A 13,565-nucleotide genomic window follows, 5' to 3' on the forward strand; every position below is an offset into this window, starting at 1 on the left:
TCCACAATGGTAGCACTTGAATTTGGACTTATCAACCAAGTTTTTATTTGTACTGGACTCCTTTTTGAATGGCTTGGCGAAATATATTCTTTTAAATTTCAAGTTAGAAAATATTTTGGACAAAAAGGGCATATATTCATTCAACTCTTAACTTATCTGTTGAAGAGGAGTTAGCTTTCCTTACTAATAATTTAGGTCTTATTTCTTCATATTCATTGATCGTAGATTCCATTTTGGCTTCCACTTGCTTCTCACTGTGACTCTTACTGTGACTAGATGTAACAAGAGCTACAGATCTGTCCTTGATTTGGCTTATTCTATTTCTTTATTTGGTTGCATTTCCAGCTCATAAGTCTTTAAGACACCACTATCAAGAGTGTATCCTCTGTACTTAAATGAGTTTTTGATAGAGATTATTAATGGTTTACATTTCTTTAGAAGAGATCTTAAAAATTTCATATGAGAATCTTTAACTTGATAGACTGTACAATGTAACTTTAATCCATTTAACAGATTTTGAATCTGTTGAAAGTTTCACTCAAGTCTTCACCAGGAATAGAGTGAAAATACTCATACTGTTGTATGAGAAGTTGCATCTTGTTTTCTCTAACCTTCCCGGATCCTTCACACAATGTTTGAAAAGTTTCCCAAACACCCTTAGCTATAGAACTATTCATAATACATTTAAACATGTAAGAGTCTATGTGACGTCCTCCAAATCCGGGGTCTATATTTGGGAGTCACTAACCGATAAATCACAATATAATAGACACATCGGAATAAATTAATAAATATGACCCCTTGAAGGCAACTGGATCGATCACAAGTTATAGTATGAAACAGGCACTAAAACAAATCAAATATTATTACATCCCATAAGTCTAACCAGTTTTACAACTATTCAGATTTTATCACAAACCTCTAGACTAGTCAAGATTCCCAAAAAAATCTACCTGGAAAACACCAACTATTTACAAGAACACAACTCCTGGGGAAACCTGAAACTCAGGCCAGCTCTGGCCTTCATGAAAGAATCAAAATAATAAAAAAGTATGAGCAAAGAAATGCTTAGCAAGCAGTATATAGCTTATGATTTAAGACAACAATAACAATATATCTGAAGAACAAAACCAAACAATAATACCTGAGCAGTATCAAAAACCGATATAAGTTTTGATAATAAATAACACTATTATTTATATTTTTATTTTCGATTGGAATCCTCGAACGACGGTGTGTTGCCGCCGGTGATCAGCCGCGGAGCAAAACAAGTATGCCGAAGCATATCCAACTAAATAAAAGGGTACCCAAAGCACACATCAGCCTAACAAGGTGTTATATCCTGTATAACACATAGCTCACACTTGACCTCCGTCACGGCCTCTTACGCAACCATCCAATCCATAAAAATATTTTTAACCGAATGAGTCAAATCAAACAACATCCTTAATAATGTAACTCCCTATTTCACATGGTCGGGAGTTATCTCAACAACAGATGGTGAAATAACCAGAACGATTAGTTATTCGCTAATCTCAACTCAACGTTCCACTGTATAGAGTAATTTGTAGAGAAATGTAAAAATGTTTAACTATTCTGAACTTAGAATAGGAAAGAAATACTTGCCTAATAGAGTTTAAAATGAATATCACTTGAATGTTAAATGAAGGTAAGGATACTAGCAATTATACTACAAGAAAGTTCAGGAATACTTGCGCTATAGGATTCATGATAATATCACTTGAACAATAAGTGAAGGTAGGGATACTTGCCTGGTATGCTCGATATCTTGTCACTATAACTCTGGCTTATAACTGCTGGCTACTAACTCTGACTAACACTTGACTGTGCTCCTTGCTACTCTATTCTATTAACAAAAGGACTATCTTAATTGACAGAACCAAACTCAATCGACGTAACTATACGTTTTGACGTCTACCCGATCATTTATAATTAATCATGGAATTTTAAAACTGTAAACATATAGCGTGTATATCATGTAACACGTAATCATGTTATTCATATAACACGTAATCACATATTCCATATAACACATAAGTCTGATCGTCTAAAGATAGGTCTCAGTACGTTTAGAATTGAAATCGGGTCAATAACAGTGTTTATCGATCAAATACCGACTCAAAATGACTCGCAAATTAAATAACCTTGCAATACAAAAGAAATTAGATCTCAAAAGTATTTTTATTAGAAACAGAATGTTTTTCTAAGTCTATACGCGTTCGTTTCGTATTAAACGGACGAACGGTTTATTTATTATGAATAAAATAAGAAATAAATAGGAATAAATCAATTAACAATAATATTAATCGATTTCAAATACCTAAATATAAATTTTAAAAGCTCAAAAATTATATTTTTGGAATTATTTGAATTAATTAGAAATAATTTACATTTTATTTAACTATTTATAAATAAAATTAATTGATTAAATGATTTAATCAATTAATCAAATTCATAAATAATTAACTAAAATAAATTATAAATAATTAAATCAAATTGGATTTTTGAAAATAATATAAGAAAATATTTTTTTTGGATTTTAAAATAATTAAGTAAATAATTTTTAAAATTTAAAATAATAAGTAATTGATTTTTGAAATTAAAATAAATGATTTTTAAAAATTAGAAAATGAATTTTGATATAAAAGTTAAAAGAAATCAGCAGAAATAGGTTTTAGATACGGGTTTTGGGGAATATAGGATTAAAATCGGGTTTTTCTGAAAACAAAACGGGTCGGGTCAGGCTATAACCAGGTTGCCAAGAACTCCGGTTGAATCTTGATCGGAATCTGGGTTAATCCCAGAAACCGGCGACCCCTCTAAACCTATCGATTCCTGCTCGTTTTTAACGCAAATCCAGTCACCAACACCCCATGAATTCATACCCATGCATCACATCAACAACAACTATTCTAATCAGAAACTTCGATCACCATCGAGGCAAAACCGGCGAGTTCAAACAAGAACTCCAGCCGAAACTCGGGTTTAGCAAATTTAATATCAAATTCACAGTTGTATACATCAAAATAAAGTTTGTGAATCCTATAATCACTTTCCACAATCAAAACAAACCAATATCTCAAAAATAATTCAGAATAATAAAAAACAAGGACACTTAAACCCATAAACTTGATTCGGCTATTCTATAAACAAACAGCTAGAACCTATACATGAATCAACTATAAACAAGCCCAGGAATCTATTGGAATCGTTAAAATCAACCAACAATCAAACAATAATCCATAAATTGAGAAATTAAAAACGAAGAACTTAAACTTCGATTTTATAAAATACTCAATCATAAATCAAGATACCTATATCAAAAGAACGGTCGTGAATCAGGCTTTGATTTGGGATCAAAACCACTACAAACAGATGCCTCTAGATAGATCAATCGATCAAATCTTTTATAAGCAAACCCTAGCCCCCAATTTTCTATTTTCTGATTTTTTATTAATATTTATGAAAATTCTGAAATAAAAATAAATAAAATAAATATAATCTGATATTTATATTAACATAAAATAAATACCCAAAATCAAATAAGGGTGTTTTTATCTCTTAATTAAAATAACTAGGCCTAAAAATAATAATTATGGGAATAATTTTAAAAGTAATTAAACACAAAATTTACATCAAAATTCCCCAAAAATTATGAATAATTCGAAAATACAAAGATATAATGTATTTGGAATATATATAATGAATTTTGTCCCGGAGGGGTCCGAGTCCGTTTATTTTTGTGAAATCAAAACGATTCCTAAATTAACAGAAAACCCCGAAAACACATAAAATACATTCAAACGCACATAAAACAAGATAAAACGAGTAACTCGACAAAACACAAATAAATACGAGTTCAAATTACAGATCGATTCATATAAATGCAGTTTAAACACATATTAATTAATCAAAAAAAATTCTGGTCCATACGGGAACACAAACAACAATTACTGCATGTCATATCATGGCAAATGAACATTTTAACTTATATAAACACATAATATTTATTTAACACAAAATATTTACATAATTTTCCCGGATATTACAGTCTATGCCTTTAAAGAGAATGTTCATAGTCCTCTAATCTTTATTGACTTCTTTAAGATCCTCTAGTGAATAATAATTTGTATTCTTTACAACAGCTCTATATGCACTAATAGTTCCATCAGCATCGGCAAGTCCTGTGATTGTGTCCATTGGAACATGATGACCATTGTCAATATAATTAACAAAGTTTTCATCTTGAGACAGCAAATAATGTTACGACCGGCATTTTATGTAATATTATTTGTGGATTTGGTATAATATTAAAGTCAAATGAAAATATATTCAATGATTTTACGCTAGTGTGAGTAAAAATTTCTGCATTATAAATTTGCTTTGTGTAGTATATGATTTTTCAAAGCAAGAGTTTATTTAATTTCTTTATTTTTGATTTATAAGGAATATTCTAAGCTTTGGAAAAATTTTCTTTTAAAAGGTATTTTGTTCACAAATTTTGAAAATGATTTTATAAAGTCTCTAAAAATCCAAGTTATTTTATGATATAAATTTTATAATTTTTGAACTTGTATTTTATTTTATAAAAATAAATCATTATAAATTTTAGTTGTCATATTTATCAAATTACATAAGAGACCATGCATGCAAATCACCCTTCTATTCTCTCAAAGGGCAAATAAGACTTTTCCAACCCCACTAACTAATTTGATTATTACCAAATTACTACATTAGCCTTGCATGCAAAATGGCCTAACTTTAGCTAAAGGACATTTTTGTAAGTTCTCACTTCCACTCATTATTTGTCAACCAAAAAGCATAAAACAAAAAAATCAAAGTGGTAGAAATCATTCCACTCATTCCACACTCCAACACACCACAAATTTTCTCTCTTTTCCCCCCTCCCACCTTGCTCTCGGCCGAAGGCCAAATCCCCCACCCCCCTTCCATTTTTCAATTCATTCTTCATCTTCCCAAGTGTAAATCTTTTACTTACATTCATCTTATATCCTTTCCAAGTGTTTTGAGACTTGGAAGTTGAAGTTCCATGGATGCATGTGTAGTTCTTATGTGATCTCCAAAGAGAAACTCTTGATTCTTGTGAATTCAAGAGCTCTCTATGAGATATATTATGTATATGTGCTAACTAAGTGTTTTATGGAGATATCATGCTTTAAAATCCTTTGCATGCTACTGAAATTTCATTATATATTTATGTTTAGCCATGCATGCTAGTTTTAAGACATTAAAATGATGATCAACCATGTTTTGCATGCTATTCTTTTCGAAATCATGTTGTTACGTTTAAAAATCTATAAATGCGAAATAGGTGTGCTTAAAATAGATTGTTTCCATGATAAATTTTTTATTAATACTTAAAAGAAGTTATATTTCATGATTATTAAGGATGAGTATTAGGTGCAAGTCGATTTTGCAAGCATTTAAAACTTTATGCCTAGCCGAAATCTTGTTATGTGCTTTCCATGAGTTGCATGTTATATATTTAGTTGCATATTGTTGTTTTTGGGCATGGATGATCTCACCCAAGGTTATTTTGAGAATAATGAAGTTAGTTCAGTAGATTACCATGTATAAGTCTTGGTTTAAGTATTGAGTTGTTGTTAGTTGAGTTTGTCAAGTCAAAACCTTGGAAAATGAGAGTTATAGTTTCTGCAGAAAATCAGTTTAGTACCCTGAGGTTTAGAGTGAGTTTTGACCATGTCATTGATGTGCACTTTGAGGCCCAAGCCACCAGAAGTTATTATTGGGAGTATATAAAAGGTTTTAGGAGTTGGTTGGAGGTTTGCATGTCTTTTGGTTAGGTGCACAAGTAGAATCACAAAATCTGTCCAGCAGGGGACAGTTTTGTTGCAACTTAGAAATAGGGAGATTTGACCATGTCATGGGTAGGCCCTCATTAGGCCCAATTGGGACTTAGTTAGAAGGAGTGTCAGAGAAGTTTTTCCAACCATAGTTCATAGGATATGAGTTAGAACCATGTGTCACAAATTAATTCAAGTCAGGGCGTTTTCTGCCCAGAAAAGCAGGGGAACCTTGGACTTTTAGCTTAGGCCCAAGAAGGCCCAAGCCAGGCCCTTGAGCCACATCAAGCTTGTGAGATTCCCTTATGTCAGGAGAGTCTTGTGTAAAAGTTTTGAAGGAAAACTTGTAGTTTAAGAGTGCCTAATGGACTCAAGAAACTATAGTTGTCATTCTGAAATTTGCACCAGTGAGCACTATCACTTATCACATAGTTTTAGAACACTTAGAAGTGAGTATTAGGTCGACCACCGTAGTTGTAAGATGGTATAAGGTCAGTAGAGCAAAAGGCACAAGTGAGGGTCAATAGCTTTTGGATAATTTAGGAAAGGCACATCGAGTTAGGGAGCCAAAATTTGAAGACTTTGTCTAGTTTAGCGACCAAGTGACTTAAGTGGTGAGTCGAGATCATCCAAGCCTAGTGTTGCATTATGATATATATGGTGTTATTTGATATTAATATACGATATGTGATTATGTGGCTACGTGTGTACATTTGAAATATAAAGGTGGATATAAATTAGGTGCGTATAGGCCTAAGTGCCATCCATGTTTAATTTCGGGTTGTAAATAGGTTAAGATGGTAAGAATATATTATAATGAGGATTATTATTATTTATGTAGGATCTCGAGACGAGGGAAAACTCTCCATAAAAGTCGAGTGAAGCTCCAGTTGTTGCTCCTACCAGTCAGACCAGACCAGCCTATCTCAAGGCAAGTGATTCAACTTGACCTTCATATTTACTATAAACAGTTCATATATATCGATGCAATTATCCTGAGTCATTTTGATATGTTTAAATCAAGCGTATCTCTCTCTTATCTTTGAATTATATAGAAATGCCATGAACCCTCGAGTATGTATTGCAAGTAGTTCAAAAGTCTTTTCATGATAGTTAAATGCCATGATAAAATAAAGAGTTATTATATTACTTGATTGATCCTCTTGATTAACATGTTGATGATTCCTAAGTATTGATATCTCATCCTGATACTTGAATCCCTATAGAACCTTACCTTGATACCTGAAAGCCAAATATTTATCAAAGTTGTCTTTAATTGATTGATACCCCTCTTTCTTATCCTAAAGCTTGTCAATTCTGATATATCCTGAGCTAAAAATAATTACTTCGTACCTTAACACCCTTAGTATTCATGAAGCTTACATTCTTGATGATCAAGCACTTGAACCTTGATGAGAAACCATTGCTTTAAGCCCAATTTGGCACTTCCTTTCATGATATCCAATAGCCTCACTAAATTCCCTTGTCCAAATTTTGATACATGAAAACCATTCAGTTACCCTAATAGAGTTTAGTTTTGTGGATCATGGCTCTGAGATTTAGTACCATATTTCCCGTGTTTCGAGTTGATCTGTAATCCCTTGATAAAAATGTTTACTGTTAAAAGAGACTTTGTTATAATTCGGCATCAGTTTTTTTTTTGAAATAAATAAAATGTGGGTTTTCAGTCCCAAAGGGGGATAAATGTTTTCTTTGAATAGTGGATCTGGACTGAGACGCGAGTCCTTTCCACACTTATATTAGGCTTAAAAGTTGCCTAGGGATTCCCGTTAATGTTTTAGAACCCAGCGAGGTTCGGGATTACTTCGCGGCTGATCACCGGCTGTAATCCGTAGCGTCATAAAATGATTTTGATTAAGACATGATTTTAAAATCGTTTTGATGCAAGCAAAATGATGCCATCTCACATAATTTTATCTCTCGTTATCATTGGTTATGTCTTTTCATTGTCATTCTTAAAGGTATATCTCGATTTGTGTTTGTGTCGTACTGTTAGCACTTGTTGAGCATTTGGCTCACTTCTTGCTTTACCCTGATATTTCAGCTAGCAGCTATGGTTAGATTCAAGCAGACTGCCCGTAAGACCTGTGATGATGATGCTTATGTTCGAGCTCAGGTAGAATAATTAATAATAGCTGTGTGAGGACTCGGTATTTGTAATCAGATGTAATAGTTGGTAGTGTTGGGCTGTTCCAAATCCTAAACTGTAAGATCTTGGATTTGGTTGTGTATTCTTCATTAAAATGATGTAATAGCTATATTTATTTTGCTGTTTAAGTCTGGGGTGTGACAGGTTTTGGTATCAGAGCTATGGTTTAGATACCCTGGACAGCCCAAATAGGTTATAGGATATGTGTGTAGGTTAAGTAAATTATTATTAATACTCCTCTTATTGGTTGTCAGCAAAGGGCGCATTCCTCGTCATCCTCTGGGTCGGACGACACTATTGCTTTCTCCGTGTATGCTGAGTTGAGGAGCGAGTTCGACATGCTTCAGGGCAAGTACGACCGACTGATAGACCGACTGAAGAACGTCTATCCGGACAGCCGAAACTACGAAGGGAAGCCCAAGGAGCAGATGACCGCGAGACTTGAGACCTTGGTTCAGTACGTCAACACTAAGCTTGAGGAGATGCCAGCACACCGGGACCGTACCAGCCAGTATGTCATTCAGATGGTGGCGGATGAGCTCCAGAGGATTGTGAAGATGCTTCGAGAGGAAAAGACTACCAAGCCCCGTTCAGATGGAGTGGAACCTTAGTTATTTCCATTTACCTTTCATGTTGTTGTACTATCAGACTCTATGGAATCCCCAGTTGTTTCCGTTGTTTCCTTTAAATAAGCCTGTTATTCCTAGAATCAGACTTTGTCCCAATCCTATGTACTATGACCTTTAAAATTTCAATAATTATGTGCTATTGCTCCATTTGCTCTCAACTGTTATTTTATGTTTTTATCATCATATCTGCTTAATTTGGAAACTTGACCCCATATATAAATGAGAATGCCATGCGATACCCTCGAATCATTTTATCATTTATATCTGTTTTGACACAACTCTTATTTCAGGATCATGCCTCCCAAAAAGAAGAACCCAACCACCACCTCCACCACAGACCCAAATATTCTTCGACTACTGGAAACTTTGCAACAGCAAACCAATGCTATAGCTCAACAACAACTAACTCTTCAACAACGAATTGAAAACCAAGATAACCGTGAGCCACACCAACCACCTGAACCACCAGTACCACCTAGACAAATTGTCACTTTCAAGGCTTTTCAGAATGTGAATCCACCTGTATTTCATGATACCACTGATCCAGTGATAGCTAACACATGGATCAAGGAGATGGAAAGGGCTTTTGAGTTGGTACAGTTAGGAGACGATCAGAAGACGTCGTATACTACTTACTTCTTGAAGGGAAAAGTCATCTATTGGTGGGAATCGGTAAAGGCTATGGAAGTCACTCAGCAGGTTTCTTGGGAGAGATTTAAGAAGTTATTTCTGGACAAGTATTACCCTAAGTACATGCAGAATCAGATGGAGCTAAAATTTCTTGAGTTGAAGCAAGGGAACATGACTGTATTGGAGTATGAGAAGAAGTTCACTGAGTTGTCAAGGTTTGTGACAAAGTATACCAGCACTGAGGAGGAAAAAGCAAAGAAATTTCAGCAAGGATTGGAGCCTTGGATCAGAGATAGGGTGGCTATGTTTGAGCTTGAATCTTATGCGAGAGTAGTACAGAAAGCTGCTCTGATTGAGAATAATGGGATGCAGTCAAGGAAAGAGAGGGATAACAAGAAGAGGAAGGTTCCATTTTATGGAGAAAAGTCTGAAGTCGGAAGTTCGCAAGATCGGAATATAAAGAGGATTGGTTTCCAGAAGGGCGGAAATTTTCAAAAGAAGGGAAATTTGGGCAAAAGGCAAGAATCAAAAGGGAACAACCAGGCAAGCCAAGGGCAAGTTGGAGAAAACAGGTTCCAGAGACCGGAATGCAAGCACTGTGGAAGAAGGCACCCCGGAGTATGCAATAAGCTGAGCATAACCTGTTATAGGTGCAATCAGAAGGGACATTTGGCAAATGAGTGCAAGATGCCGAAGCCAGGAGTTACGTGCTACAAGTGTGGGAAGACTAGACACATGGCTAGGGAGTGTAAGGCAACTGGACCAGTCAAAGCTCTGATGAACGTGGCAAGTACCAGTGCAAGCGTGCCAGCTGAGGTATTGGCATTACCTCCACCACCTACACCAACCCCACAAGCAACAGCAAGGACATTTGATTTGAAGATGAAGGATACTGTACAGAATTCGGAGTTGATAGCAGGTACACTTTTACTCAATAATGTCAAAGCTAAAGTATTGATTGATTCGGGAGCAACAAGATCTTTCATATTAGAATCTTTTGTTGATAAGCTCCAATGTGATAAAATGGTTATGAGTGAGGTAGTAAATGTGGTAATTGCGAACCAAGAGAAGATTCCTGTGAATCAATTTTGTCCAAAGTGTGAGATTAATATTTCGGGGTATAAGTTCTCAGCCGACTTGATACTCTTCAAGTTGGGAGAGTTTGATATAATTTTAGGAATGGATTGGTTAGGAGAGAATAGCGCTCAGATAAATTGTAAGACCAAGAGAGTGTATTTAAAGATGAAGAGTGGAGAGAAGGTAGTATTTAAGGAGCAGAGGCAAGAGCAACTATTTTTTACAATTGTTCAGGCTAAGAAGTTACTTAGAAAAGGTTGTGAGTCATTCCTGGCATATGTAGTGGATTCAGAGAGAGGCAGCCTCAGCATGGAAGATATTCCTGTAGTTAGCGAGTTTCCCGATGTATTTCCCGACGAACTACCAGGCTTACCACCAGATCGACAAATTGAGTTCGAGATCAACCTTGCTCCAGGCACGGAACCAGTTTCAAAGGCCCCGTATAGGATGGCACCAGCAGAAATGAAAAAGTTGGCGAGCCAGCTACAAGAATTATTGGATAAAGGAGTGATACGACCAAGTACGTCGCCATGGGGAGCACCTGTTCTGTTTGTAAAGAAGAAAGATGGGAGTATGCGTATATGCATAGATTACCGGGAGTTGAATAAGGTGACGATCAAGAACCGCTACCCGCTACCAAGGATAGATGACCTTTTTGATCAGTTAAAGGGAGCAAAATGCTTTTCGAAGATTGATTTGAGATCGGGATACCATCAATTAAAGATCAAAGAAGAAGATATTCCTAAGATCGCATTCAGGACCAGATATGGGCATTATGAATTCCTAGTAATGCCGTTTGGATTGACCAACGCTCCGGCCGCATTTATGGATCTGATGAATCGAGTATTTAAGAAGTATTTGGACAAATTTGTCGTGGTATTCATTGATGACATCCTTATTTATTCTAAGTCGGAAGAAGAACATAAGCAGCACCTCTGGATAGCATTGGAGATACTCCAACAAGAGAAGTTATATGCCAAGTTTACCAAATGTGAGTTTTGGTTAAAGGAAGTTCAATTTTTGGGGCATGTCATTGGAAATGAGGGAGTTAAAGTGGATCCGGCAAAGATTGAGGCAGTTATGAGTTGGGAGAGGCCAAAGACTCTCACGGAAGTGCGAAGTTTTCTAGGATTGGCCGGATACTATAGAAGATTCGTCAAGGATTTCTCGAAGATCGCCATGCCATTGACCAAGTTAACCAGAAAGAATCAAAAGTTTGAATGGAGCGCAGAATGTGAAGATAGCTTTCAAGAGTTAAAGCAGAAGTTGGTAACAGCTCCGGTGTTGGTACTTCCAGATGATCAAGGGAATTTTGTAATATTCAGCGACGCTTCACATAAGGGTTTGGGTTGTGTGTTGATGCAACACAGTAAAGTGATCGCATATGCGTCAAGACAGTTGAAGCCGCATGAGTTAAAGTACCCGACGCATGACTTGGGACTAGCCGCCATAGTGTTCGCACTCAAGATTTGGAGACACTACCTCTATGGAGAGAAGTGTGAAATCTACACGGATCACAAGAGTTTAAAGTACATTTTTACTCAGAAAGAGCTCAATATGAGATAGAGGAGATGGCTGGAATTGATCAAGGACTATGACTGCTCGATAAATTACCATCCTGGAAAGGCGAACGTAGTGGCCGATGCTCTGAGTAGGAAGGAGAGATTGAATATGATGATAACATCAAAAGAGTTACCTAAAGAAATCGAAAAATTGGAATTAGAACTTTGTGCTTATGGAAAAGTCGAAGAAGTTTATCGTGCAATGACCTTTCAGCCAATACTAGTGGAAAAGATAAAGAAGTGTCAAGAGGAAGTAATGGAAAAAGAGAAGAATCAGTTATCTGGAGAGGAGATTAATACTCAAAGGGATGAGCAAGGGATACTAAGGTTTTCATCCAGAATATGGATTCCCCATGTACCTGAATTAAAGAATGAGATCCTCCATGAAGCCCACAATTCGAAATTTTCAATCCACCCGGGAAGCACCAAGATGTATCGAGACTTAAAGAAGAACTTTTGGTGGCCAAATATGAAGCGAGACGTGGCAGAATGGGTTACGAAGTGCTATACTTGTCAGAAAGTAAAGGCAGAACATCAACGACCAAGCGGATTAATTCAGCCCCTGAAGATTCCAGAATGGAAATGGTAAAATATCGCTATGGACTTTATAGTACGACTACCGCGAACGAAATCCGGACATGACGCAATATGGGTTATATTTGATCGTCTTACGAAGTTGGCGCATTTCCTTCCAATAAATGAGAAGTTGTCACTGGATAAGTTGGTTCATCTGTATGTGCGCAAAATCGTACTAAGGCATGGAGTACCCGTATCAATAGTTTCAGACAGAGATCCCCGATTTAACTCGAGATTCTGGAAGCAATTTCAGGAATGTCTTAGCACGAAGTTGAATATGAGCACGGCATACCACCCGCAGACTGATGGTCAGAGCGAAAGGACAATTCAAACAATTGAAGACATGTTGCGCAGTTGTGCAATCGATTTTGCAGGAAGTTGGGATGATCACTTGCCGTTGATTGAATTCTCTTACAACAACAGCTATCATTCCAGTATCGGCATGCCACCATACGAAGCTTTGTACGGGCAAAAATGTAGATCACCAACAAGTTGGGATGAAGTAGGAGAAGGAAGAATTCTCGGCTCGGATTTGGTACAACAGTTGCATGACTCGGTCAAGTTAATTCAGAAAAGGTTGCTTGCTGCTCAAGATAGACAGAGGAAGTATGCGGATCCAGCACGTAAAGACGTTCAATTCCAAATTGGCGAAGCTGTGTTGTTGAAGGTGTCACCTAGAAAAGGGTTGATGAGATTTGGCAAGAAAGGGAAGTTAGCACCTAGATACATAGGTCCTTTTGAGATTTTGAGTCAAGTAGGAAAGGTGGCCTACGAGTTGGCCTTACCACCTCAGTATCGGCATGTGCATAATGTGTTCCATGTGTCGTTGCTTAAAAAGTACAATCCTGATGCTAGCCATGTGATAGAATATGAACCTGTAGAAATTCAGGCAGACCTGTCATTTGTGGAGCAACTAGTTAAAATACTCGACTGGCAAGTAAAGAGTCTTAAGAATAATTCGGTAAAGTTAGTAAAAGTGCTTTGGAGGAACCCTAAGGTCGAAGAATCGACTTGGGAGTTAGAGTCTGATATGCGTTCCCGGCATCCTCATCTTTTCTCTTAGATTCTGGGGACA

Source organism: Apium graveolens, chromosome 5 (assembly GCF_009905375.1).
Source record: "Apium graveolens cultivar Ventura chromosome 5, ASM990537v1, whole genome shotgun sequence".
In the NCBI taxonomy this organism is placed as follows: domain Eukaryota; kingdom Viridiplantae; phylum Streptophyta; class Magnoliopsida; order Apiales; family Apiaceae; genus Apium; species Apium graveolens.